A 27,665-nucleotide genomic window follows, 5' to 3' on the forward strand; every position below is an offset into this window, starting at 1 on the left:
GTGCAGTCGCTGTAAGTCTGAGGGGTAGATCTGAAATGAGGGGAAGCTCTGCTGATTTTATTTTCCAATCATGTGCAAGCTAAAATGCTGTTTTTTATCTTCCTTGCATGTCCCCCTCGGATTTACAGCGACTGCACTTCCAAGTGCACTATCAGTACAATTTCAAGTGCACTTTTCACTTGTAGTTTGCACTTGTAGTGCAAAGTGGATTTACCTTTACTAAATAACCCCCAAAGCATGCTAAAGCACTGTAAAGAAATAAATGGGTCCTAAAAAAAAAATCATTAAAAGGGATGAACAATTCTATGAGTTCAGCATTGATATGTACAGTGGTGCAGAGGATTATACAGAAAGCAACTTAGCACAAAGCATAGCACATCTGTATATTATTCAGACTATAAATGGAAGCTGAATCCAATTAATTAATTAATTAATACCATAAGACTACACAGTGAAAAAATGTATATTGAAAACAAACTAGGCAGGTGGTTGAAAGTACATTTTCTCTGAACATCTAAAATAATTTCTGGGTGAAAATACAGCTTCAGAGGGAAAGTAAGTACTTAAACTGGGAGATGTTCTTTATTAACATGGCTTCACTGCTGAGACCCTGAGAACAGGAAAAGTGTGCCACTAATCAGATTTCTAAACCAGGGGGCTTTTGGCATTCAGTTTTATTATAATGAGAGTTAATAAAGTTCTTAGCAAAGATTTGAATATTGTATGCAATAATAACCTTAGTTTTCTCCCTTTTTTGCTGTTTACCAGTTCCCTATAATACTGCTCTGACAGTTATTGTGAATGTAGATGTTCAGAGACAGACTAGTTGCTACCAACCTCAAAGCTAAACAAAGAGTCTGTGTAATGCTACAGTGGGGCAAACAAGTATTTAGTCAGCCACCAATTGTGCAAGTTCTCCCACTTAAAAAGATGAGAGAGTCCTGTAATTGTCATCATAGGTATACCTCAACTATGAGAGACAAAATGTGGAAACAAATCCAGACAATCACATTGTCTGATTTGGAAAGAATTTATTTGCAAATTATTGTGGAAAATAGGTATTTTGTCAATATCAAAAGTTCATCTCAATACTTTGTTATATATCCTTTGTTGGCAATGACAGAGGTCAAACGTTTTCTGTAAGTCTTCACAACGTTGTCACACACTGTTGCTGGTATGTTGGCCCATTCCTCCATGCAGATCTCCTCTAGAGCAGTGATGTTTTGGGGCTGTCACTGGGCAACACGGACTTTCAACTCCCTTCAAAGGTTTTCTATGGGGTTGAGATCTGTAGACTGGCTAGGCCACTCCAGGACCTTGAAATGATTCTTACAAAGCCACTCCTTCGCTGCCCGGGCAGTGTGTTTGGGATCATTATCATGATGAAAGACCCAGCCACGTTTCATCTTCAATGCCCTTGCTGATGGGAGGAGGTTTGCACTCAAAATACTCACGATACATGGCCCCATTCATTCTTTCATGTACACCAATCAGTCGTCCTGTTCCCTTTGCAGAGAAACAGCCCCAAAGCGTGATTTTGCCACCCCCATGCTTCACAGTAGGTATGGTGTTCTTTAGTTGCAACTCAGCATTCTCTCTCCTCCAAACACGACGAGTTGTGTTTCTACCAAAACAGTTCAACTTTGGTTTCATCTGACCATATGACATTCTCCCAATCCTCTTCTGGATCATCCAAATGCTCTCTAGCAAACCTCAGATGGGCCCGGACATGTACTGGCTTAAGCAGGGAGACACGTCTGGCACTGCAGGTTCTAAGTCCCTGGCGGCGTAGTGTGTTACTGATGGTAGCCTTTGTTATGTTGGTCCCAGCTCTCTGCAGGTCATTCACTAGGTCCCCCCGTGTGGTTCTGGGATTTTTGCTCACCGTTCTTGTGATCATGTTGACCCCACAGGGTGAGATCTTGCGTGGAGCCCCAGATCGAGGGAGATTATCAGTGGTCTTGTATGTCTTCCATTTTCTAATTATTGCTCCCACAGTTGATTTCTTCACACCAAGCTGCTTGCCTATTGCAGATTCAGTCTTCCCAGCCTGGTGCAGGTCTACAATTTTGTTTCTGGTGTCCTTCGACAGCTCTTTGGTCTTCACCATAGTGGAGTTTGGAGTGTGGCTGTTTGAGGTTGTGGTCAGGTGTCTTTTATACTGATAACAAGTTCAAACAGGTGCCATTAATACAGGTAATGAGTGGAGGACAGAGGAGCCTCTTAAAGAAGAAGATACAGGTTTATGAGAGCCAGAAATCTTGCTTGTTTGTAGGTGACCAAATACTTATTTCCCACCATAATTTGCAAATAAATTCTTTCAAAAATCAGACAATGTCGTTGTCTGGATTTGTTTCCACATTTTGTCTCTCATAGTTGAGGAATACCTATGATGACAATTACAGGCCTCTCTCATCTTTTTAAGTGGGAGAACTTGCACAATTGGTGGCTGACTAAATACTTTTTTGCCCCACTGTATAATTATCCAGGGCAGTCTATAACAATGCAAAAGTCAGAAAATCAAAATACATTAAGCCCCCGTTCACCCCGGTGCGACTTATCGGGCAATTTGACAGGTCCAAGTCGCCTGACAAGTCGCACCCTATTGTCGGCAATGGTACTGTTCAATTTGGTGCGGCAATGACTTTGTGCTGCTGCACCTATTTGATAAAAAGTTTCCTGCACTATTTTTTGCGATTTCAGGTATGATTTGCATAGACATCTGTGCATGAAGTCGCACAGCTGTCAGCCAAGTTGCACCTAAAGTCACACTGGCCTGCGACTTTGAAATCATGCAATTTCAAGTGAAGTTGCACCATTTCAAAGTCGGACTCAGTGTGAATGGGGAATAAATTGTATATACCAGCCTCGTTCACCCCATTAAGGCAGAACCCTCCTTCTCTACTACTTTTGGAGGGGTTTTTTTTCTTTTTTGCAGTGATTATGTATTTTTGGCAGGTACTGCCTAGGCTTAGCCCACCTAATATGCTGTGAACAGACCCAAATAGCAGCAGGTTAAATTACACAACCACACACACACACACAGCTGATTGGGTAAGAGTAGGGACACGTCTGACATCCTCTCTCCTAGCAGAAATGGACCTGTATGGATTTCAGGTTAGACTGAAATAATAAGTAAGGAGGCAGTGTTCGGCATTCTTATTAGAAAGCCCATTATTCTCTGCAAAGCATCATGGAAACACACTGCATAACATGTTTCAAAACAACTGTATATACAAAAATTTGCAAACAGTAAAGAAATATATACAAATTGACCTTCAATGTACCCCATTAGACCCAATACTCACCCCCCATGCTGTTCTTTATGTTCTGACAAATGCTTTATTCAGAATAGCATGCATCTATCTACCTTGGTCTGTTTACACTATCAGTAGATTCATTACTTACAGTCTATTCGCTACTTCATCACTGTAAGCCCCCTCAGTTCTTGCCCTAACTTGCTTTATGTACAATTCATTTTGAGCACCCTTAAATCATTTGTCAGTTAACTCTGTACAATCAGACTCTAATATGTATGGCCAGCTTTACAGGTGCACATCGCCTGCCCTACCCCTCAGTGGTTTCTAGCACAGTCAAGAAGTATAAGGCTATGTGCACTCCCCTCTAGCACTTGAGGCTGAGTTCACACCATTGCGAATTGGATGCAAAGAATTGGATGCGGAATCTTCGCATCCAATTCGCAATAGCAGGAGATTTGGATCGGCTGTCTATGTAGCCGGTTCACGTATCTCCGCAGCGGGTCCGATTTCGAGTTGAAATCAGGCCTGAAACGGTAAACCAGCACGCACCGGACCCCTGTTGTGAGCCGCATGCGGTTCTTATGTGAACCAAGCCTTAGACTATATGGGACACAGAAGCCTCTGTGACTCCTATCCCAGAGAACTTGTAGTTACAGTGAAAGAAGCTACATCAACAGCAGAGCTACCTACATTTTAAGTCTATTCATGGATGCATGAAAGCCTCCAAGTGAAACTTACAATGCATTTCTATTTAAATTCAGAAGTATTGAACTTTACAGTAACACTTTTAATGCCAATTCCAAAAATAAATATAATAAAGAGAGAGTAAACAGCTGGCTTTTTTCTGACCTGCAAAGTAAAGTCATAATGTGCTAGTATACATTGCATACTAGCACAATATTTGAAACTTACCTGCAAACGTAGACCCCCACCGATGCGTTGTCATCGCTGGAGTCCGCATCCATCTTCACCCATCTTCCTTCCGGTTCCTTGGACTCCGGCTGTGTGACTGGCCGGAGCCGTGTGATGTCACTCTCACGCATGCACATGGGAGACGCCGATCACGGCACAGGGCTCTGAAGGAACTGCACAGGTGGCCGTTCCTTCAGAGCGCATGTGCCGATGACATCATTGGCTGCATATACAGTAAATATCTCCTAAACAGTGCAAGGTTAGGAGATATTTACAGTACCTATAGGCAGAGGTGTAACTAGAACCTTCAGGGCCCCGGTGCAAGAAACCATGATGGGCCCCCCTGCCCCCCTTCCATCCGAGCCCCGGGCTTCCAATTTTGGGAGGGTGTCCATTAGTGCCCATCAATTCTGCCTATCAGCACCACCTATCAGTGCTCATTAATGCCGCCTAACAGCGTGCATCAGTGCCACCTATCAGTACTCTTCAATTCTGCCTATCAAAGCCCATCAATACTGCCTGAGTTCTGCCTATCAGTGTTCCTCAGTGCCCATCAGTACCACCTATCAGTGCCCATCAATGCCATATATCAGGGCAGCCTATCAGTGCACATTAGTGCCTCATATCAGTGCTGCCTATCAGTGCTCATCAATGTGGCCTATCAGTGCTCATCAGTGCCTTCTATCAGTGCAAATCAGTGCCTTCTATCAGTGTCCATCAGTGCCTTCTATCAGTGCTTTCTATCACTGCTCATCAGTGCCTCCTATCAGTGCTCATCAGTGAATGCTATTAATTTCCATCAGTGCCGTCTGCCTTCTCAGGACAGCATGGCTCTGAGTGGAGATCGTGTCTGTCATGGAACAGTAGCACAGAGACACCGGCATTATTGTTCTATTTTCCCTTCTGTCCTCTCTGGCAGGGGATGAGAGAGGACACACAGCTGATCTCACTGCTCCCCCTTCTCCCCCCTCCCCTCTCCTGTGTGCTCCGTGGAAAATGTGAGCTCTTTAGCTTCACACTTGACTGCCCGCGGAGCACACACAGGAGAGGGGAGGGGGGAGAAGGGGGAGCAGATCAGCTGTGTGTCCTCTCTCATCCCCTGCCAGAGAGGACAGACGGGCAAATAGAACGTTAATGCCGGTGTCTCTGTGCTACTGTTCCATGACAGACACAAGCTCTGCTCATAGCCGTGTGTGAATAGCAACCCCGCTGGGCCCCCCCTGACAGTGGCGGAATGCCGTGCCCCATCGCAAGTGCGACTGTTGCGACCCTGGTAATTCCGCCACTGCCTATAGGTACAATTAATCAATCAGAGTTTACAATCCACTTTGAGAATCCTCCTTGCACACTCACCAACCCCACTTCATAAATTATAGAGTTGCACTTTAAGTAAACCACAAACCTTATCGTGATGCTCCACTCCAAGCAACAAGCTTGTCATTTCCATAAGCATATAATACACTCGAAATGCTTGAGCTCAGTAAAATATGTTGGGCTATTGTCTTCATAGCAGAACACATCCCACATCCCTGCTAGTAAACGACATTTGTGGGATTAAACTGGTTTCAGAAATAATTACTCTTTCCCCCACGGATTTTCACAGCTGACACATGCAGCCTCCCTCAATGATTAACGCACCCTGTTCTAGAGCCAGCTGAGCTAATGCTACAACATCGCAAGAGATTTCAATGCAAAATTATATTATTCTTCATTAAGAATGTCTCCATCAGGGACATTCAGCAAGAAAGACTGATCAAACACTAAGCTTTTTACAGTAGTTGGATAAAAAAGTGGCATCCCTGGAGATGAGAACAACCTGTTGCAGGAACACTACCTGTGTATCAGTGCAAATTACCTGCTAAGCTGATATATAGTGAGGGTTTTTAAGGGAATTCATCTAGCCTCTTTCTTCCTCACTGTTTTCAAACTCCCAATGTTTCACAAATCTCTGCTAGTGAATTGATTTAGACAGACCTGGACTACACAGGAGATTTTTAATTGCTCAATAAATTCAGATTAACCCCTTGCTAACAAATTACTTATTAGAAACACATTGCAAATAAGGTGAATGCCAACAAGAAATGTATTTCATGCTATTGATTGATTAAAAATCTTCTGGGAAGTTTAGGCCTGAAAATACAAGAAGAAAGCATGAAGCAATTAACACAAGATCAAATAAACTGAAGGCCTTAATAAACCAACATTTTTACGGGGGGATGCACATTGCACCTATTTGCATGCTGGCTTTAAAGTGAATCTTTTGTGGTGCACATTTTCCTCTCTATGTATTTTGGTATGGAAAATGTATTTATTTTTGTCAAGTATATATGAAATATTACTTGGCAATGTGTAGACTCCTATTCTACCAGTAGGTGTGCTCTAGTCTCTTTACAAATGGTTATGTATTTCAGTTTGCAGCTTTCAGGAAAAAAATCTTCTGTTTACAGAGCTCAGTAGATCAAGTTGAATCCCTTATCAGTCCCAGGTTACAGTCAAACAAGCTGCTTCTGCTCTGCTGTCTATTTGTAAAAGAAGTTATATATTCAGTAAAAACACAACAGTTTAAACATTTAAAGCAGAACTTTTGCTTCTCAGTAAAATGTATGTTGCAGCACTAAATCATAAGTACATCTTTACTTACAGGTATAGTTCCCCTGCAATGTCCAACACATTCCAGCCAGTGAAATCCACCTAATGCAGCTTCCTGTGATGAGTGGGAACAATGCTACAATACCCCTAACAGTTGCTAGTCTCAAGTGGATTAGACTGCTTGCACCACAGTGGATTAATAAAATGTTGCTGTGTGAGAGTATCTGGAAAGGGGATGTCTAAGGTAAAAATTGGCCCAAACAAGGAAGATTGAAAAAGGTTTTTGTTTACTTCATGAGGCTTCTGCATTACATAGTAAGCCCTTTCCCGTTCCTTTCTCTCACTTTTTTTTTTTTTTTTTTTTAATCTTTCTGTTTTCATCTCCAAATACCCATCTGTGCCTCTCCTGAGGAAGCAAATTCCTTTTCTTGCGAAATACGTAGAGAAAAATAGCACTGATGGAAGTTTTTCAGCTCAGATTATTTCAATGTTGTATATGCATGTACTTTCACTGTTGGTAATTATACATGCTAACATGTTTTAATTGTACGTAATATATTTGTTTTGGAATAATACATTTTCTTACATTTTATACCTTTGGGGTATGACTCGTTAAAGTCCCGTGGGCAATGAAATTTTAAGTGTGTATGTACTAATTGGGACTGAGACACGCCCTTTCCTATTTATATACCAGTTTATCTTTTGCTATATTATTTTTATCTTTCTTTAGTTTTGTTTTTCCCTTGTATTGTTCTTATTGTCCTACCCTGTTTCCCCGAGAATAAGACCTAGCGTGATTGTCGCTGATGGCTGCAATATAAGACCTACCCCCCAAATAAGCCCTACCCTGTTTCCCCGAAAATAAGCCCTACCCTGTTTCCCCAAAAATAAGCCCTACCCTGAAAATAAGACCTACAAGGGCTTTAACTAGGGCTTATTTGGGGGGTAGGACTTATATTGCAGCCATCACCGACAATCACGCTAGGTCTTATTTTTGGGGAAACAGGGTATAAGTTGCTGCATTTCCATTTCTTGTTGTACTACAGAAGCTACCTAAAAGCCTTTCAGACAATCTTTCTTATTTGTTACACAAATATATATTTTCCCTTCACTCTTGGTGTGTCAAAGGGTGCGGCAGTGCTGAGAAGGCTGAAGACATCAGAGTCAGGGGACCCAAACATCAGTGCTGCTACATATGTTTATAGGAGACAAATGCATTCATATTCCAGATCAATTTGAGGAATAAAACCGCTGGTTGCTAAACAAATGGTTGAAAGAAGATTTTATACTTTAGTGTATTAATCACAAGGGAAGATAGGATTCATTAATTAACTGTGCCTCTATTGCCAACATATTCTAATATGGCTGGAGGTGTTTAAGAGGCTTTTCATCATAAGCGGTTATTTATGAAAGTTTAAAGATGAAGGCCCCAATGGCATATCCGCATGCTTTTGTTTAAATGAGGTCAAGCTGAAAAACAAGCCCAAAATCACAAGTGTAATTAGTGGTGCCTTAGAAAGTGAAAATAATGTATGTTGGGTTTAAAGAAACTGAATTAATAATGGCATTTATAGCTGAAATTTGAGTAAAAAACATTGATCTGTCCACAGAAAGTGACAATGCCATAAAATCTAAATAAGGAGTTTTTATCACTCTTAAAACTATGTCTTTATAGTGTAATGGATTACAAGGTACATGTCAAGCCAAAAAATACCAACTATTTGAAGGCAACTTTACTAAAATGTATTTAATCAGAGGATTATTTCCAAAAAAATTGCCAAAGCAGCAAATAGTAGCTATTTGCAGTAAACTAGTCTGTCTAACCATTAGTCTGCTGACATCCCACCTAACCACCAAGGTTTACTAACCCTGCTCTGTTGGGGGTTGCTCAACACGGTCATGTGGAGGAGTCAGTGGCAACACGCACCCCTGGTAAACTTTGAAACCAGAAATTACCCAGTGTGGTCTCCTGCAGGTTGCAGGCTGCATGGATTGGTGATTGCCTTGATTGAGCACATGGAAGATCATTTGCCTATCTCCACCCACAGATTAAAATAAATAAAACCTAATCAATCAGTGTAGATTTAGGTCTGTATCGGGGTCAGTAAATTAGGGTTAAATCCAAAGTGTCCCAGATTGCCTCATCTATAGATAGAAGTGACTTGCTTGACCTAAATTATGGCACTGCAGTTTAGCAAACTGATTGTGCTATCTGAGTCATGCACATTTTCGTTTGGATCTGCAACCTATCAATCATAGGAGTAGATTGATTTTACAAGGGCAGATCCAAAGACCTTGCACTGAAAGCATGCTGTAATATGCATAAAAAGAACATGCTCTTCTGCACAGACAAAAAACCATTATGCCCACAGTTGTTTACAGTTCATGAATTACCTTGATAGAATTTTAGGACATTAATACCCTCAACCCATTATAAAGCTTGTACCAGTTTATGTAGCAGTATCTATACAGGCTGGGTACAGCATTCTAGGTCATGTAACTCCAAGGTGAGAGCTTCAGTGACACCATACTCTGACATTACATATTTTGTAAGTGTAATAGATTTCTGTGCTTTTACATTACTGCTTGGCTTAAATACAGAACCCCATTAAAAATTCATTACACATTGAAAAAAGAGACATCTTTTGTTAAGCAGCCTCCCCAGCCCATCATTTTCCTTGTCAGCTGCAGGGTGCAGCTTCCCTGCACTTACTAGTTATCGCCCGTTACTTTCCTTATCTTTCTTCTAAAGTGCAAGATACCTGTACACACACAATCCCAGCTCTTGCATTGGTCCATGGTGCAGGAGGTGCTTTTTGTAAAGTACATTAGCCTATGCAGGGCTTTTTTTCCTAAACAATAGGTGCTGGAACTTAACCACGGCCCCACAAAACCCCTTCCCCCACACACACCCTCCAAATCACATCAAATAATGGGTGTGTTCAGTCAAACAGTAAAACAAAAACAGTAGGAGGGTCTTAAAAGGGCATTAAATACCAGGATTGCATTACATACAGAGTGCAGAGCTATCACTTGTAAACACAGAAACCAGACTTCTGTGTTTACAAGTGATTGTGGTGAGCAGGCACCAAAGGGTCTGAGCCAGAGGTGGTGGAACTGAGTTCTACCAAGTTCCCCCTGAAAAAAAGCCCTGAGCTTGTGCCTCTGTGCTTGTGTTTTCCTGCTGACTATGTTCTCCTGTATCTTTGTCTGTTTATTTTTGCTGCTGACCTTTGCTATGTTTAACAGATTTTTCTATTGCTTGATGCCTGCCCTGGTCTTTGCTACATTTAATAGAGTCTTCTACTGTCTGCTACCTGCCCTGAAATTTGCTACATTTGTCAAATACCACTACTGTCTGCCTCCTGCCCAGACCTTTGTTATGTCCATAGATTATACCTGCTACCAGCCACCAGTCCTGAATTATTTTGAGTAGGCTTCATCTTGTTTCTTCCATTGGTATATCTACTCTCTTCTACCTTATGTTTGCTAGCGACATTCTACCGCTAGAGTATATTATGTTGTGTATTAAGTCCTGGGAGCAACCTAATACCTAGGCCTGCTTGCCTTAAGAGAATGGGGCTACTAAAAGTGAAGTAACACTTGTCCAATATTTACTTTGGCTGAAGTGTCTGTCCCTGGACCTTACATCTTTAGGTGGTTTTGACTGTAAAAACAGTTTTTTTGTCCAGGGGTAATAGGCCTAAACTTACAGGTGGAAGTAGCAAACACGAAAGATCAAAAAACTATAAGAAAACTTACTCTTGAAAAAATAAAGCTAATGCCCTCAATTTCGTACCGATTGGCCAGTGGCAAAACAGTTTCATAGCATAGTCTATGAACTTTGTGTTCTCAGTACTACGTGGTATGGTCCTATAAGTTTAATAAAATGTCCAAAAAGAGTGCACAATAACACTTCAAAACCAAAAATCCACATTCCCCAAAACCTACTTATCCCTGTCTCCCTAACTAGTGCCCCAAAATTAATAATATAGACTTTAGGTAAGAATTAATATTAAAAGCAGTGGCTATGTAAGCAGCTTGTTTAGCTTGTAATGTAAGAAGGAGAGACAAGACAATTTTATATCATGAAATAAAAATTAGAATGTAATTTTTCTAATAGACAAAAAGCCACAAATATTTTTGAGTGCACCCCACCTACAATTGGCGGTAGTCGGCAGAATATGTCCCAGGTAGCGAGTGCGGAAGGAGGATCGGGCTACAATATGGCTCCATCAGGATCGGCCTTAACCACAATAACGAAATGCAATGGCTTCAACATTCTGCTAGCAGAATGGGAGGAAAGACTGGTGAGTGCCGCATGCCTGTACCTGTATCCCAATCGTCAGTGCCCTATTCACAACAAACCTCACCCTCTTCAAAAATGTTGTGGGCTTAGGGCAAAGACCAGGGCTTTTTTTCAGCAGGAACGTGGGGGAATGCAGTTCCGGCACCTCCAACACTGAATGTATTTTATGGCAAGGTGTGCTGAAGGGTATATTGATGCTGGCTGCTGGGGGATCTATTGTTGCTGGTGGGGATCTATTTTTTTGTGGGGGTTTATTATTGTTGGCTGGGGGGGTCTTATGTTGCTGGGGGGATCTACTGTTGAGGGAGAGGTCTATTGTTGCTGGCTGCTGGAGGGTCTATTGAAGATGGCCGCTGTGAGATCTGTTACTGCTGAGGGTCTATTGTTTCTAGGGTGGTATTTTGCTGGTGGGAGGTCTGTTGTTGTGTGGGGGATCTATTGTTGCTGTGGTGGGATCTCTTGTTGCTGGGGGAGTCTATTATTGCTGGGGTGGGTCTATCAAATTCCATACAAATTACTTTGTAGCACAAAATGAGACTTGGTTCTGTATTCTCTAAATGGGGCGGTACTGGGAGATGGGTAGGGGGTGGAGGCAAGAGACAATGCTCAGAGGTGGGTAGGGGGCAGAAACGAAGGGTGACTCAGAAGGGGGGAGATCCTGCACCTATTCTCTGAGAAAAAAAGCCCTGGCAAAGACTATCCAAGAACGCAGGGAGATTCTCCAGAAACTTGGAATATGCTATATGTTCTGTGCTTCCTATGACCATTTTGCTAAAAATTGTAAAGTTGCCATCAAGTGCACAGACTGCAGTAGTAACAAACACGTTACAGCCATGCATCCTGCTCCACTTTCAGACAATCGACAGCAGCCATCTACATTGAACCCTGCATGAAATCATGGTGGGGAGCAACAAAACCATGCTCCAGCCACTATAAACGTTTCTTCTTCATGTACTGAAGTCTGTTGAGGAGGGTTAAGCCACAAATGCTGTGCCAAGGTATATCTAGTCAAAATATATCCAAAGGATCAATTTGAGAAAGCTACCAGGATGTATGCCATAATAGAGGCGCAAAGCAACAGATCCCTGGTCAAGCCTAAATTCTTTGAGATCTTTTCATAAAGGGACATGCAACACCATATACTCTCAACACCTGTTCTGATCGTGTAGAAACCTCTGGCAGATGGGCCGATGGGTTCATGGTCTCCCATATCAAGGCAAAGAAGGGCATACCCTTGCCAACATTAGTTGAGTGTGACAAAATACCAAACAACAGGGAAGAAACTACTACTACAGAAGCTGTGTATCACTATCCCCACTTAAGGCACCTGGTTACTAATATTTCTCCAATGGTCATGGATGCTGAAATACTAGTCTTGCTGGGAAGAGACCTTCTCAAAGTACACAAAGTGCACCAGCAGTGCAATGGATCTGACAACGCCCCATATACACAAAGACTTGATCTAGGCTGGCTAATAGTGGGTGATGTATGCTTGAACAGAATGCGCACGCCATCTGAGACCAACTCCTTTAAGACTCGTGTGTTTAGAAATGGGCATACATCTCACTTCAGACAATGCCCTCATCAGTACGAAGTAAAGGAGAAGCCTCTTGACATCATCCAGGTATCTGATGTTTTGCCCATCCCCTGTGATGACAACTTAGGTAGAACGGTATTTTGTACTACACGTGATGACAACAGAATAGCCTTGTCAGTTAAAGATAGAGTTCATTGCAATAATGGACTGTGAATTCTTCAAAGATGAATCTAACAGCGGTGTTGCACCATTACCTCTTTGTGCTACAAGAATCAGTGAACAAGCTTTAAAGAAGAGGCCTGAAATGAAGGAACATTTCATTATCTTTATGAAAAGGATCTTTGACAATGATCACGCCGAACCAGCTCCACCTCTTCTTGAACATGGCGAGTGCTGGTATCTGCGTTTCTTTGGAGTGTATCATCCACGTAAGTCTAATCTAAGTTAGCACCTAAGCCTGAGCACACAATTCCCAGGCTTGAACTTTGTGGGACTGTGCTAGCTGTAGAAATTGCAGATTATATACTGCATGAGCTAGACATTCAGATAGACGACATCAAATTCTACACAGACAGCAAAGTTGTTTTGGGCTACATATACAATTGAACAAAACGCTTCTATGTCTATGTCAGCAATCGTGTAGAAAGAATCAGAAAATCCTCAAGGCCTGAACAATGGCATCATGTTCCATCAGAGCATAATCCTGCAGATCATGCGACTAGGCCAGTGTCTGCCAGTGTCTTTGCAAATTCTTTTTGGTTAACAGGACCTGAATTCCTGTTGGTTCATACAGAAGAAAATACACCTGAGGTCTTCAGTGTTCTAGATCCTAAAAAACGATCCAGAGATTCGTCCTGAAGTCAAGACCTTTGCCACTGATCTGAACCCTAACCTCCAGATCGGAGATCTTGTTTTGCTCAAGGACCAGCAAGCCAAAAATATTGAAAGGCCCATGGGACTCATTCTAAAGACCATTCCCAGGGTGGTATGGTGCGTAAGGTAGAAGTGAAGGTTGCCAGACAAGGAACTGTAAAGACTTTCCTCAGACCCATTACAGAACTTGTTTTACTCTTGTCTTTTGGAAACTGAACTTGCTTAATGGGTTTGTTGGATCCAGTTTCTACCACAAGAAGAATGTGCCTTGAACTTTAATGCCCTGTACACACGGTCGGACATTGATCGGACATTCCGACAACAAAATCCATGGATTTTTTCAGACGGATGTTGGCTCAAACTTGTCTTGCATACACACGGTCACACAAAGTTGTCGGAAAATCCGATCGTTCTGAAAGCGGTGACGTAAAACACGTACATCGGTACTATAAACGGGGCAGTAGCCAATAGCTTTCGTCTCTTAATTTATTCTGAGCATGCGTGGCACTTTGTGCGTCGGATTTGTGTACACACGACCGGAATTTCCGACAACGGATTTTGTTGTCGGAAAATTTTATAGCAAGCTCTCAAACTTTGTGTGTCGGAAATTCCGATGGAAAATGTGTGATGGAGCCTACACACGGTCGGAATTTGCGACAAGGTCCTATCACACATTTTCCGTCGGAAAATCCGACCGTGTGTACAGGGCATAAGTGATACTTCTTGATGTCTTATTGCAGTTATTGTTGTTGCATATATATGCATGTTCTTTTTTAGTCTTTCACGTCTTCAAGACAACTGCAAATTGCACCATTGTTTATTTGCATAACTACCCTCATGATGTAACATAGTGGTAGTTACAATACCAGACGGGGAGTGTGCTGTTACACTTGTGTGTAAGATATAATATAAGGCATACTTATGGTAATGTTAATATAATTGGTTAAGTTACTGCCATCTTGAGGTTATTTCGGTTGTTGCACCTACTTTTCTGTCTTTCCTTTCTATATTCTCTGTGTGTCCCCTCCCACTATACTTCCTGTTCCTGCTTCATTATACTTATGGGCTAAGAGATGGCCACTTCTGTATAGGCCTTCCATGCAATCTGCTCGCATCCAGAAACACATTATCATGTTTTGACCTGCAGATACCGTCTTTCATTCATCTGCCACATCTTGTTGTTTGCTATACCTGCTGCTTGCAATAAAAACCTACGCTGATGGAAAAGACGTGTCTGGTGAGTTCAAGCTATCTGATAAAGACTGTCCGCAGTGATTATATCTGTTTATACAGGCTAGGCATAGAGGTCTCAGCAAGGGATAAGTCACTATTTCATCAGTTGGAGTCACAATACCAGGAAAAATGCGCAACCCTCCCTTTGCTTTCATGATGCCATGGTGGATGCAATTGAGTGGGAACAAAAAGGAGCAGATGTGACAGTGGCAGTCACCCAGAAATTTAAGGCTGCGTACTTCAAGAAGGAGGCCCTGGCACCTTCTCCCCTGTCAGACGTGAAAACGGCGCTGGCAAAACTGACTGTTTTTCCGGCTTGAAACAGGAAGTAGCTTCTTCTAAGAAAAACTCACCCCAACCCCAGAGGGGCGAGAACCCTTTTGCATAAGGACCCGAAAGAAGACAGGAAATGCTGATGGTGTGGTCAGTATGGACACATATCCAAGAACTGTGGACAATCTGGACGCAGGAATCTTCCCAGGCTGTCATTAAACTACTAACTCCTGGGACAGAGGGACAACCCCCAGGACAGGCAACACAGAGTCTCGATAGGTCTGAAGAAATGGTGGCTGCTAGTCCAGTGGAAGAGCTGAACCCCTGCTGGCTGTCCCTTACAGTGGCAAATAATCTACCTATATGGGTTGAAGGCATCACTTGGGTGAAGATTCAAATGGAGGACCAAGTGGTGGAACAGGTAGGACTAGTCATCATTACATGCAGCCCGGTTAACCCCGCAGTGCCTGTGGTGTTGGGCATGAGCGTCCTGAAAGACTGCCCTTCTTTTTAGCTAAACATGAACATTCAGGCCGGCAGGCCTGCAGCTGTTGCGTGCGATCAGTATGGCTCAGAGTACTCCAAGCTGTTGAGGCACGGTGCAGAGCTACCAAGAAACAGCCTGAGCGAGTGAGGGTGGTCCATACCCCCCAAAACAAAAATTAATCTTGGCACCGCTACAGGAGGTGGTCTGGTCCTTGCCAGTGGGGGCCCACAAGAAGCTACAAGGAACCACCAATATGGTATAGACCCACAAGGACCCTGTGACACCAGGGCAATGGTTGGTGGGCCGTACCCTGTCTAAGGTCCACCATGGAAGGGTGATGGTTCAGCTCATCAATCTGGGAATAACACAAATCGCCCTTCCCAGCCATGCTGCTTTTATCTGACATATATGCTGTGCCTTGCCATTGCATCTCCACGGCCCAGCCAGGGGGTGAGGCGGTACGTGCCACCTTACAGGCGGACATGGCTTCTTGCAACAAATCCAATACAAGTCCTTCTTTGAGCGGCTGGACATTACTTTTACTCACACCATGCTGCAAGGTGGGGTGATCCAGGAAAGTCACAGGCCATGGGCCACCCGTGTGGTGCTGGTGCGCAAGAAAGACAGCAGCCTACGATTCTGTGTGAACTATCGCAAACTGAATGCATGCACCCACAGGGATGCTTACCCCCTTCCGTGATTCGAAGGATCCCTTATGGCTCTTGGGCAAGCCAAGTTCTTCTCCACTCTGGATTTGGTTAATGGCTACTGGCAGGTACCCATATGAGATCAAGATTGAGAGAAGACCGCCTTTATCACACACCTGGGCCTCTTCAATCACATGCCCTTTGGTCTCGGCAATGCCCCTAGCACCTTCCAGCACCTAATGGTAAGAGGCCTCAGGGATTTCAACTTTGAGACCATACAAGTGCACCTCAATGACATTATCATCTTCTCAAAAACATTTGAGAAACATGTGCAACATCTGGACTGGCGATTTCTTAAGACCAGCAAATGTCATCTGATATGGGAAGAGATCCAGAACCTAGAGCATTTCTTCAGACTCCGGTAAAGTACAAGCTGTCCAAAGTTGTCAACCTCCCAAGACCATCACGTAGTTGCGTTCCTTCCTGGGTCTGGTGGGGTGCTACCCACGGTTTATCCTGAAATTTGCCCAGATTGCTGCCCACTTACCCAGCTATTGTGTTGGCACAGTACCCAGAAGAAAGGCAGATCCTCACCTTCCATCCAAGCTCAATGGCATGGGCCACAACAACAGGCATTTGAAACACTTAAGAAGAGACTGACATTTGCCCTGTTGCTGGCCTATGCTGACTACACCCAGCCATTCCAGCTATAAATGGATGGGATCCTCCAGGGTCTAGAGGCTGTCCTGGCCCATGTGCAAGATGGACAGAAGTGAGTGATCACCTATGCCAGCAGTAGCTTACGGCCCTCTGAAAAGAATCCCTACAACTACAGTTCCTTCAAGCTTGAATTGCTTACCCTGGTCTAGGCTATCACTGAAAAGTTCACAGAGTACCACACCAGGGCCAAAGTCAAGGCCTTCATGGATAATAACCCATTGACCTACCTGGAGACTGCAAAGCTGGAGGCATTGGAACAAAGGTGGGCAACATGCTTTAAATTCAAGATACACTAACTGGCCGGGTAAGCTCAATGGACATGTTGATGCCCTGTCCCACTTCTCAGTGGAATGTTTGGGAGAAGAGATGTGGACTCTAGCCTGAAAGACAGAGGTTGCACCTGTCTTGCTGGCACCCACTCGCTTGTGTGCCATTGGAGGGTTGAGTCCTGACCCTCGAGTTAAAGCAGCAGAACTCTATGGGCGAGAGGAGTGGGCCCTGATTCAACAAAAAGACTCAGACCTTGCCTAGGTACATCGCTACCTCTCGCTGAAACACCAGCTCACCTCCAAGGAATGTCAGAAGCTGTTCCCTGTTGCTCAGGCAATCTTGAGGCAGTAGAACTGATTGGAATTTCGAAACTAAGTACTGTACCGGCAGGCTCGCATCCCATCGGAGCAACAGGATATCCTCCAAGTTGTTGTCCCCTAGTTGTACATTCCACAGGCAGCCACCTTGGGGCAGATCAAATTGAATCCCTGGTTTGGAGTAACCTCTTTTGCCTTTGCTTGTCATACTGGATGCACCGAGTATGTCTGGTATGTAAAAGTTGTACCATTCACAAGGCACACGTGGAGAAGATGACACCTATGACCATCACCCCCTTTGAGCCATTTGAGCTGGTGACAATGGACTTTATTACTATTTCCAGTGCCTCTTCAGGATATCAGTACACCCTGTTCTTTGTTGACCACTTCACCAAGTTCGCAGTGGTGGTGCACACTAGGGATCAGACAGCTACCAACACTGCCAAGCTCTTCTGGGAACACAACCCTATGCTGTTTGAAGCAGATCTTATCAGATCAAGGTCCACCAGTCTTCTGGGCATACACCATTCTTCCTGATGGTTGGGTGATGCGGCCTCCTATTGGGGACTCGAGAGCACCTTCCGCCCAGGACACGCAGTTTGTGGGTACAAGAGCACTGGAGGCATATGCAGCTAGTGATGGATAAGTATAAATATAAAGTATAAAGTGGCTACTGAGCCTGTACTAGAGGAGCTGCCCTTGCAACCGGGGAGACTGGGTGTGTGTCAAAAGCACCAAGCAGTCCAGCTCCCTGTTAAATTAAGCAATTTCTACTACTATCTTAAAAATAATCCAACAAGACTTACATAAATGGGCTTCTGGGCCTTTTACATGGTTTGGGAGAGCAAACCATGTAAAAGGCCTGGCAGCTTTCTTTACCACGTAGAAACAGATTTGCACTAGCTTCATATGGCTTACCAAACCCCCATGGCTATGCTGGGAAAGACTATCAACTCCCAAGCTGAAAGGCAGTATTGGCCTCCCAGATATACATAATTACTATAGGTCCTGCCAGGCTGCCACCTAGCCAGCGTGAAAGATTGGCATGTCCACACTTGCACTAAAGCTTGGGTGAGATTGGAGGACTCGTTCTCTAAGATCCCGGTACGCCACCTTTCATGGATCAAACCAAACATGTTCCCGCAAGATAACATCAACCATCCCCTAATAGGCCCTACATTACAAGCCTTCCAGGCAGCATGTAAAAAACTGAACATTTATTCCTCTCCTGGCCTGCTAACCCCTATCAACAGAAATCCGGAGTTCCCCCCAGGCCTCTCTAATTTTGCTACATTCTACCCAGACTCCAACGTCTCCATCCATGCTGAAGATGTCTTTGAAGAAGGCAATATTATCACACATGGCGCATTAACATCCCAAATTCCAGGCCGACCCATTCCATCCTATTCTTACCTACAAGTTAGACACTTCCTGCTCAGCTATAAACCCCTGTCCATATGGTGTAGAGACCAGACCCCCTTTGAATCGTTACGCCGCAGATCTAAACCTCAAAGACATATGAAATCTGACCTGTACACACTCATGTTCTCTAATTGTGACTAACAAAGCCAGTCAGCACTGGGAACGGGATCTAGCCTTGGACCTCACGGGTTAATAACTGGGAACATGTTTACACAAATATACATAAAGGCTCGACAAATGTTTCTGTGCAAGAGAACAGGTTTAAAGTTTACTGCAGATGGTACTTAACACGAGATAGATTACACAAATTCTACCCCACTGTATTATCTATTTGCTGGAGTTGCAATATGGAAATAAAATCCCTACTTCACATATGGTGAAACTGCCCGCTGCTACAACATTTCTGGAAAGAGGTTCACCGCCTCACTGTCAAAAACCATGAATCAGACTGAGACAGAAGTACAGTTAAATCACACTTGATTAATAATAATAAAAAAGGTAAGCAGAGTAAACGTAGTCAAAACATAGACAGAGTTCAGGAACCGAAACAGATAGTCAGACAAGACAAAATGTCAGGAGCCAGAGAGGAGCGTAGTAGAACAGCAAGCAAGATCTGGAGCCAGAAGGAATAACAACCAAGCAAGTCTTTAACATGAACACAGGAGAGCATCTCTAGAGATATGACCAAGGCGAAGGCAGAGATCATCTTGGCTGGACGACTTGAGTAAGCAGGACTGACGAGCAGGCTATCATCAACAGATGAGTCACTGTGGAGAGATAGAAGCTGGCAATTATCCGACATCTGAGCGGCCAGCTCAGAGAAGGAAGGACTGAGCCCAGCCCTGACAGTACCCCCTCCTCAATGACCCCTCCCCCTCGGAGGACTACCAGGCTTGAGGGGAAAACGTCTATTGAAATCACGGAGGAGGACAGGGGCATGTACATCCGAGGATGAGACCCAAGAGCGTTCCTCCGGAACGTACCCTTTCCAATGCACCCATGGAACCTATGGGAGTCAACAATGGACTGTACTTCATACTCCTCATGGTTCTCAACTTGTACAGGGTGAGGACAAGGCACCGAGGTGGTAAAGCGGTTGCAGACCAAAGGTTTTAATAAGGAGACATGAAATACATTCGAGATACGCATATTAGAAGGAAGGTCTAATGCGTAAGCCACTGGGTTAATCCTGTGAAGAATATGGAAAGGCCCAATAAACCAAGGTGCAAACTTCAGAGAGGGAACACGAAGTTGGAGGTTGCGATATGACAGCCAGACCCTGTCCCCAACCTGGCAGGAAGGCACAGGCAGGCGTCTGCGGTCAGCATGGAGTCTGTACCTATCATTAGCATGTCGCAAAGCCTCCTGGACTTGTGCCCAAGTGGAAGGAAGACCACGGAGATGCTCCTCTAATGCAGGAATACTCTGCAGAACAAATGAGTCAGGCAACATGGAAGCTTGGAAACCATAGTTTGACATAAACGGGGACAATCGGGAAGTAGAATTCAAGGCACTATTGTGAGCAAATGCCACCCATGGTAATAGGTCTGACCAGTTGTTATGATTGTCAGAAATATAGCAACATAGGAAATGCTACAAGGACTGATTGGCTCGTTCTGCGTTCCAATTAGACTGCGGTTGATACGCAGAGGAGAAAGCAAGCTGAATTCCCAACTGTGCACAAAAGGCTCCCCAGAACTGGGACACAAACTGACTACCCCTGTCTGAGACAATCACCTTGGGTAGCCCATGTAAGCAAAAGATCTCCCGAGCAAAAATGGAAGCCAGTTCCTTAGAAGTGGGCAACTTCTTAAGTGGAATACAATGGGACATTTTCGAGAACTGGTCAACCACCATAAGAATAATGCCCCGTACACACGGTCGGATTTTCCGATGGAAAATGTCCGATCGGAGCGTGTTGTCGGAAATTCCGACCGTGTGTGGGCTCCATCGGACATTTTCCATCGGATTTTCCGACACACAAAGTTGGAGAGCAGGAGATAAAATTTTCCGACAACAAAATCCGTTGTCGGAAATTCCGATCGTGTGTACACAAATCCGACGGACAAAGTGCCACGCATGCTCAGAATAAATAAAGAGATGAAAGCTATTGGCCACTGCCCCGTTTATAGTCCCGACGTACGTGTTTTACGTCACCGCGTTTAGAACGATCGGATTTTCCGACAACTTTGTGTGACCGTGTGTATGCAAGACAAGTTTGAGCCAACATCCGTCGGAAAAAATCGTAGGTCCGAACAAAGTCCGACCGTGTGTACGGGGCATAACTGTGTTGCCCTGGGAGTTGGGTAACTCCACAATGACATATATAGACAGGTGGGTCCAGGGCCTCTCTCCATTGGGTATGGGTTGTAGGAGGCCCACTGGAAGGTGCCGTGGAGGCGAAGGAGGTTACATCAGCACGTAGACTAGGCCACCAGAATTGTTGGGAAATGGCCTAAAAGGGTTGATTCTTCCCAGGGTGGCCAGCAGCCTTGGGAGAATGTTAAGTCTGGAGCACGACAGTACGGAGTCTATCTGGGACAAAGCAGCAGTCACAATGTTTCTCAGGAGGAGCATGGACCTGAGCAGCAAGAATTTTGTCACCCAAAGGAGAAGTGAGACTGGTGCGAACCGTAAGAAAAAAAATGGGAAAATTCCCAAAGAACATTCTCCAAGGAGGAACAACCGGATTAAACTAAATATCTTTATTGAATATCCACAAATAGCCACATAATACATTTATAAAAATGTAGAAAAAAATAATAAATTAATGTGTATAAACACTCATCTCCAACACATTTAATTAAAATTAAGACAATAATATGGAACACAGGTGGCCACCACAACCAATCACACACAGCTCCCATCCACCCTACAAAGTGAATTTTCCTCAAGACAAGTCTCGTAAACTGGATGTATACTAACAACAAAAAACAGTTAAAAAAAACAAAAGAGTAATGTTGTCTGTGTTGAGGGTTCATATTTGGACTCCGATTAAATAAAGTGCACTTGCATGGTATTATATTATAACCTTTCCACCTGGAAAAACAGCAGCAGGGTTGAATTCATTGCTCACACGATCTACATGAATATACCGATAGTAATGTGATTCCATGGTCTCAGACTGAAGGGTCTAAAGATGACAGTATTTTAAGGAAACAAACAGATTTTAAGTCTGAGTAAATATCCCCTTCATTCATATGGAGGTTGATACAGCTCATCGTTTGACGTCTTGTCTCATGTCATTATTCCTTTTGATGAAGTCCCTGTGTAGGAAAACCAATAACCTCAGTAATGACTGAGGTTATTGGATGCGGGTCATGGGTATGGGACGATAATAGTTTTTGTTTTTACACACCGTACAATGTACTAAACGAGTCCATTTGTCCTGTGGCAATGTTTCAAACAGTCTGCCAACCGTGTGGGCTGTGCAGTATTGTTTGCCCCGGATCCCAGGCAGACGCTCAGGACAGAAGCTAGCGAAAATTTTGGGTGGATAGGGACGGTCCGTTGTGTGAGTGGAACATCCGTACCCCCACCACGAAGAACGTGATGACATATTTCTTACGCGTTTCGCTCATTACCTAGCTTCTTCAGAGCATGCGCAATGGCTCAGTGTATATCCTTAAGTATTGATGATATTAATTAATTGATTTGCAAAAATAGCGGACCTCTCACAACCCCTGCAGCCAATTATACCGTCATTCACACAAAGTGCAGACAGATTATTTACAAAGGCCATCCCTCAGTTCCAGAGTTATGTGTTAAATAAAAACTAATGGAACAAGTCCGGATTATCAATGAACCTAAACAAGAAATGATATAAACCTAAGCAAAACAGTGTACCAAACAGAATAGCAGTGTTATGTATGAAAAAAAGGGATTAGCAAAAGAGTACATATAGATCAATGTCTCCCATGGATGTTTTCATTAATATTCCAAAAATACTGATAGGTTACATTCATTGTTCACCCCGAAGGGGTGCATACTATTTAAATTAAAGATCCACATCTTTTCCTTTCGGTAAAGTATCCTATCAAAATCCCCTCTCCTGGGGGGCAAATTGAGTCTGTAAATTCCCTTACATTTGAGGCCTTTTGGTTCACCTCCGTGAACCTTAAGGAAGTGCAACGAGAGAGGACGTTCATAATCCTTCTTTAATATGCTTTGGATGTGTTCACCAAGCCTGACTTTAAGCTGTATTTTTGTCTTACCCACATAGTTCATTCCACATGGGCAGGTTAATATATATATGACAGGGGCAGTTGAACAGTTGATAAAGTTATTGATTTTATAATGTTTGCTGCCGTCAGAGTTGGTGAAGACATTCGTTTTTTCCACATACCTACAGATCGTGCATCTGCCACATGGGTACATGCCCTTTAAGGGCGGTAGGTCAGTGAGCCAATTCGGCCTACTTGATTTTGGGTATTCAGAGTGCACAAGACTATCCTTTAAGTTAGGAGCCCTTCTGGCCTTCATCAGTGGACACACAATATTGCCCAAGATGGGAGCCTCGGCCAAGATATGCCAATGGTGGCTGAGGATACTTTTACTCTGCTCCCATTGTGCCCCGTACTTTGTGATTAGAGGTTGCTTGGGTTCCCCCCCCGCTGTCCGCCAGAAGGTCTCACCTATTCGTTTGGAGTGCTCATCTCTTGGCTTTTCTAATGCAGGCATATGAATAGCCTCTATCTCAAAATATTCCATAGAGTTCAGGTGCCTCAGTTCTAAAGTCATCCTCTTCTGAACAGTTCCTCCTGGTTCTGAGGAAATGTCCAACTGGGATCCACTGTATGAGCAACTTCGGGTGGTGAATAGTGGCTAGTAATAAAGTATTTGCTGCGGTTTTCTTTCTTTGTCAAAAGTCTATTGTCTTTCACATAGATAGTGAGATCCAGAAAGGGGAGGATTTCAGGATGAAAAGAGAAGGTCAGCCTGATGTTCCTATTATTGTTATTTAGTTCATCAACAAACTAAACCAATTCTTAGGGTGACCCCCCCAAACCATGAACACATCGGCAATGTACCTCAGCCACAGGAGACAGTGGCTGAGGTATATTGACGAGGCATATACCACCTCCTCCTCCCAAAGCCCTAAATGTAGGCATGCATAGGAGGGAGCCCATGGGGCACCCATCGATGTGCCCCTAATCTGCTGGTAATTGATGCTGAGAAATTGGAAACAATTATTGATGCTGAGAAATTGGAAACAATTGTGCTGAAGCATGAATTCTAAAGTGTCTACAATGAACTCATTTTGTGCACCAAGAAGGGGAAATTTGTTATCAAGGAAGTGATGGACTGCTCTGATGCCCTGGTCATTTGGGATCGATGTGTATAGGGATTCTACATCGACCCGAACCGTAGACAGAATACAATCAGGAGGAATCACAGGAACCGGAACCAATTCCATCTTGAAAGTGGAGGAAAATTGTTGTGACAAGGCGTCAGCCCTTACATTCTTAGTACCGGGTAAGAATTGAAACTAGACAAGAAAAAAACCCATCACTTCCCATTCTAGCCTCAAACAAGAATGTGAAATTCTTATGGTCAGTAAGAATGAGATCCAACACAGTGGTACCTTGGAGGTGATGTCTCCATTCAATCAGGGCTAAAATGATCACTAACAGCTCTCTGTCACCGATCTCGTAATTGCACTCAGTATGTGACGATTTCTTGGAAAATTATTCACAAGGATGCATAGCGCTCTCAGAGGTAAGACATTGAGACAGAAGGGCACCCACTTCATTCTCAGAAGCATCAACCACAAGGAAAAAAGGTAACATAGGATCAGGATGTGCCAACACAGGAGCAGAAACAAACGCAGTCAGGGGCTTGACCAGAGACGAGAAGTTACGCATAAACTTTCGATAATAGTTGGCAAAGCCAAGAAAACACTGCAGAGGACGTAAACCCATGGGTCGGAGCCACTGTAGGACTGCTGAAAGTTTCTCTGGGTTCATCGAAAAACCAGCAGTGGAAATGACATAACCCAGGGATTTAACCTGTTCAAAATGGAATTCACACTTCTCTAATTTACAATAGAGATTGTTCTCTCTTTGTTTCTGAAGCACACGACAGACATCTGTGTGGTGGCTCTCCAGGGACTTGGAAAATATGAGGATATCGTTGAGATAGACCACCACACATAACTGCAAGAAATCTCGGAGGACATCATTGATAAATTGGAAAACTGGAAAACTGCTGGGGCATTACAAAGGCCAAAAGGCATTACAAGGTACTCATAATGGCCTGTTCTGGTACTAAACACAGTTTTCCACTCGTTGCCCTCCTTAATTCTCACGAGATTGTTTGCCCCTCTCAAATCAAGCTTCGTGAAAACCGTTGCTTCGTGAAACTTCGTAATCAACGGAATCGGATAGGCATTCTTAATCGTGAAACGATTGAGACCCCTATAATCAGTACAAGGTCTCAGTTCACCACTCTTCTTCTTCACAAAGAAGAAATCAGCACCAGCAGGAGATGAAGATTTGTGGATGAAACCTCAAAAAAGTGCGTCTGCAACATACTCCTCCATGGCCTTATCCTCCAAAACTGTTAAAGGTCAATAAAATGACCGGTGTGGAGGCAAACTACCGGCTTGACCTTTATCAAAGACATTGCTAAAATCGCGGTACTCCTCCAGCAGGGAGGAGAGTGAAGAGAGGTGCACAGGACCTTGGCTACCTTTTGGAAGCATGTCTTACTGCATTGCAGCGACCAGGAGAGAACCTCAGCACGGAGCCAATCAAAAGAAGGGTTGTGCCTCTGTAACCAAGGATAACCAATAACCAGCGGAAACTTAGGTGAGGAAATAACTTGGAATTGGTTTATCCCATGGTGAAGAGCCCCTACGGCCATGGACAACGGAACAGTCTCATGAGTCACATGGGCAGGCTGTAGAGGTCTCCCATCAAGAGCCTCAATAGTAAGTGGAGTGTCAAAACGAGCACCCTCAGGTTCGCCTGTCAGTTTTTCAACCAGACCTGATCAAACGCTTTATTCACCCCTATGGAGCGGCAAATGTCAGCGGTGACATGTTCGCTGACTAGGGATGAGCCGAACAACCCCCGGTTCGGTTTGCATCAGAACATTCGAACGGACCGAAAGTTCGCACAAACTTTCGAACCCTGTTAAAGTCTATGGGACTCGAACGTGAGAAATCAAAAGTGCAAATTTTAAAGGCTAATATGCAAGTTATTGTCCTTAATAGGGTTTGGGGACCCGTGTCCTGCCCCAGGGTACATGTATCAATGCAAAAAAAAGTTTTAAAAAATGGCCGTTTTTTCGGGAGAAGTGATTTTAAAACTTTTAAACATTTAAAACTGCTTGCGGCTTTAATGTCATGTCTGGTCCCGGCAATATGGATGAAAATCATTGAGAAACCCCCTCCCCAGCCCATTACCAGCCCCTTTGGCTCTTGTATGGATATTAAGGGGAACCCCGCACCCAAATAAAAAAAAGGAAAGGCGTGGGGCCCCCAGGCCCTATATACTCTGAACAGCAGCATATAGCGGTGCAAACAAGACAGGGACTGTAGGTTTTTGGAAAACATAGGGAAGGATTATGACCCCTGTAGCATTTGTTTTGCTGTCTGTGCACCTGTTCAGAAGATTTCACCTCACTTTCTGTCCCAATGACAATTGGATTTTGAAAATTTGGGGGTTTTAGTGAAACAAGGAACTCTTACAGGAGAGAATTTCCTTTCCTAGGGGTAGATTTCTTCTCACTTCCTGTTGTCTCCTTCCGTTTGCAAGTAGGAGTCGTTTGTAAGTTGGATGTTTGAAAGTAGGGGCCTGCCCTATATACTCTGCAGAAATTTGGGCCTTAGGTGTTGTGTTGCCACAACACTGTAAGCCCTCACAGTTACTCTTGGTGGGTGCAGGAACGGGCCCTGCTGTGAAATATTAAATCAAGAATAGTAATTACATGCCCCTGTTGAACAGGGTCAGAAAAATTGGGCCTTTGGTGGTGGACGGTGTGGTGGTGTTGCCACAACACTATAAGGCCTCACAGTTACTCTTGGTGGGCGCAGGAACGAGCCCTGCTGTGAAATATTAGATCAAGAATTGTAATTACATGCCCCTGTTAAACAGGGGCTGAAAATTGGGTGTAAGGCACTGGTGCTGGTGCCACAACACTGCAACCCCTCACAAATACCCTAGTTGGAGCGCAGGAATGAGCCTTGCTGCAAAGTATTGCATCAAAAATTGTAATTACATGCCCTTGTTAAACAGGGGCTGAAAAATTGGGCCTTAGGCACTGGTGCTGGTGCCACAACGCTGCAAGCCCTCACAGATACTCTAGTTGGAGCGCAGGAATGAGCCCTGCTGCAAAGTATTGCAGCAAAAATTGTAATTACACGCCCCTGTTAAACAGGGGCTGAAAAATTGGGCCTTAGGCACTGGTGCTGGTGCCACAACACTGCAACCCTTCACAAATACTCTAGTTGAGTGCAGCAACGAACCCTCCTTGCAAAATATTGCATCAAAAATTGTAATTACACGCCCCTGTTAAACAGGGGCAGAAAAATTGGGCCTTAGCCACTGGTGGCGGTGCCCAGAACCAAAAATGTTCTTACAAGATATCAGCATGAATATTTAGGAGGAAGAGGATAGTCACCCAGCATCAGCATAGGCAGTTTTGAAGGGATCTCACATTAAAAAAAATAATTATTCAGTTACATCAGCATTAGGTGCTTGGTAGCTGGTGATCCAAGACTGATTCATTTTTACGAAGGTCAGCTGATTGACCGATTTGGTGGACAGACGCACCCTGAGATCGGTTACAAAGCCTCCCGCAGCACTGAATGT

The sequence above is a fragment of the Aquarana catesbeiana genome, linkage group LG01 (assembly GCF_042186555.1).
Source record: "Aquarana catesbeiana isolate 2022-GZ linkage group LG01, ASM4218655v1, whole genome shotgun sequence".
In the NCBI taxonomy this organism is placed as follows: domain Eukaryota; kingdom Metazoa; phylum Chordata; class Amphibia; order Anura; family Ranidae; genus Aquarana; species Aquarana catesbeiana.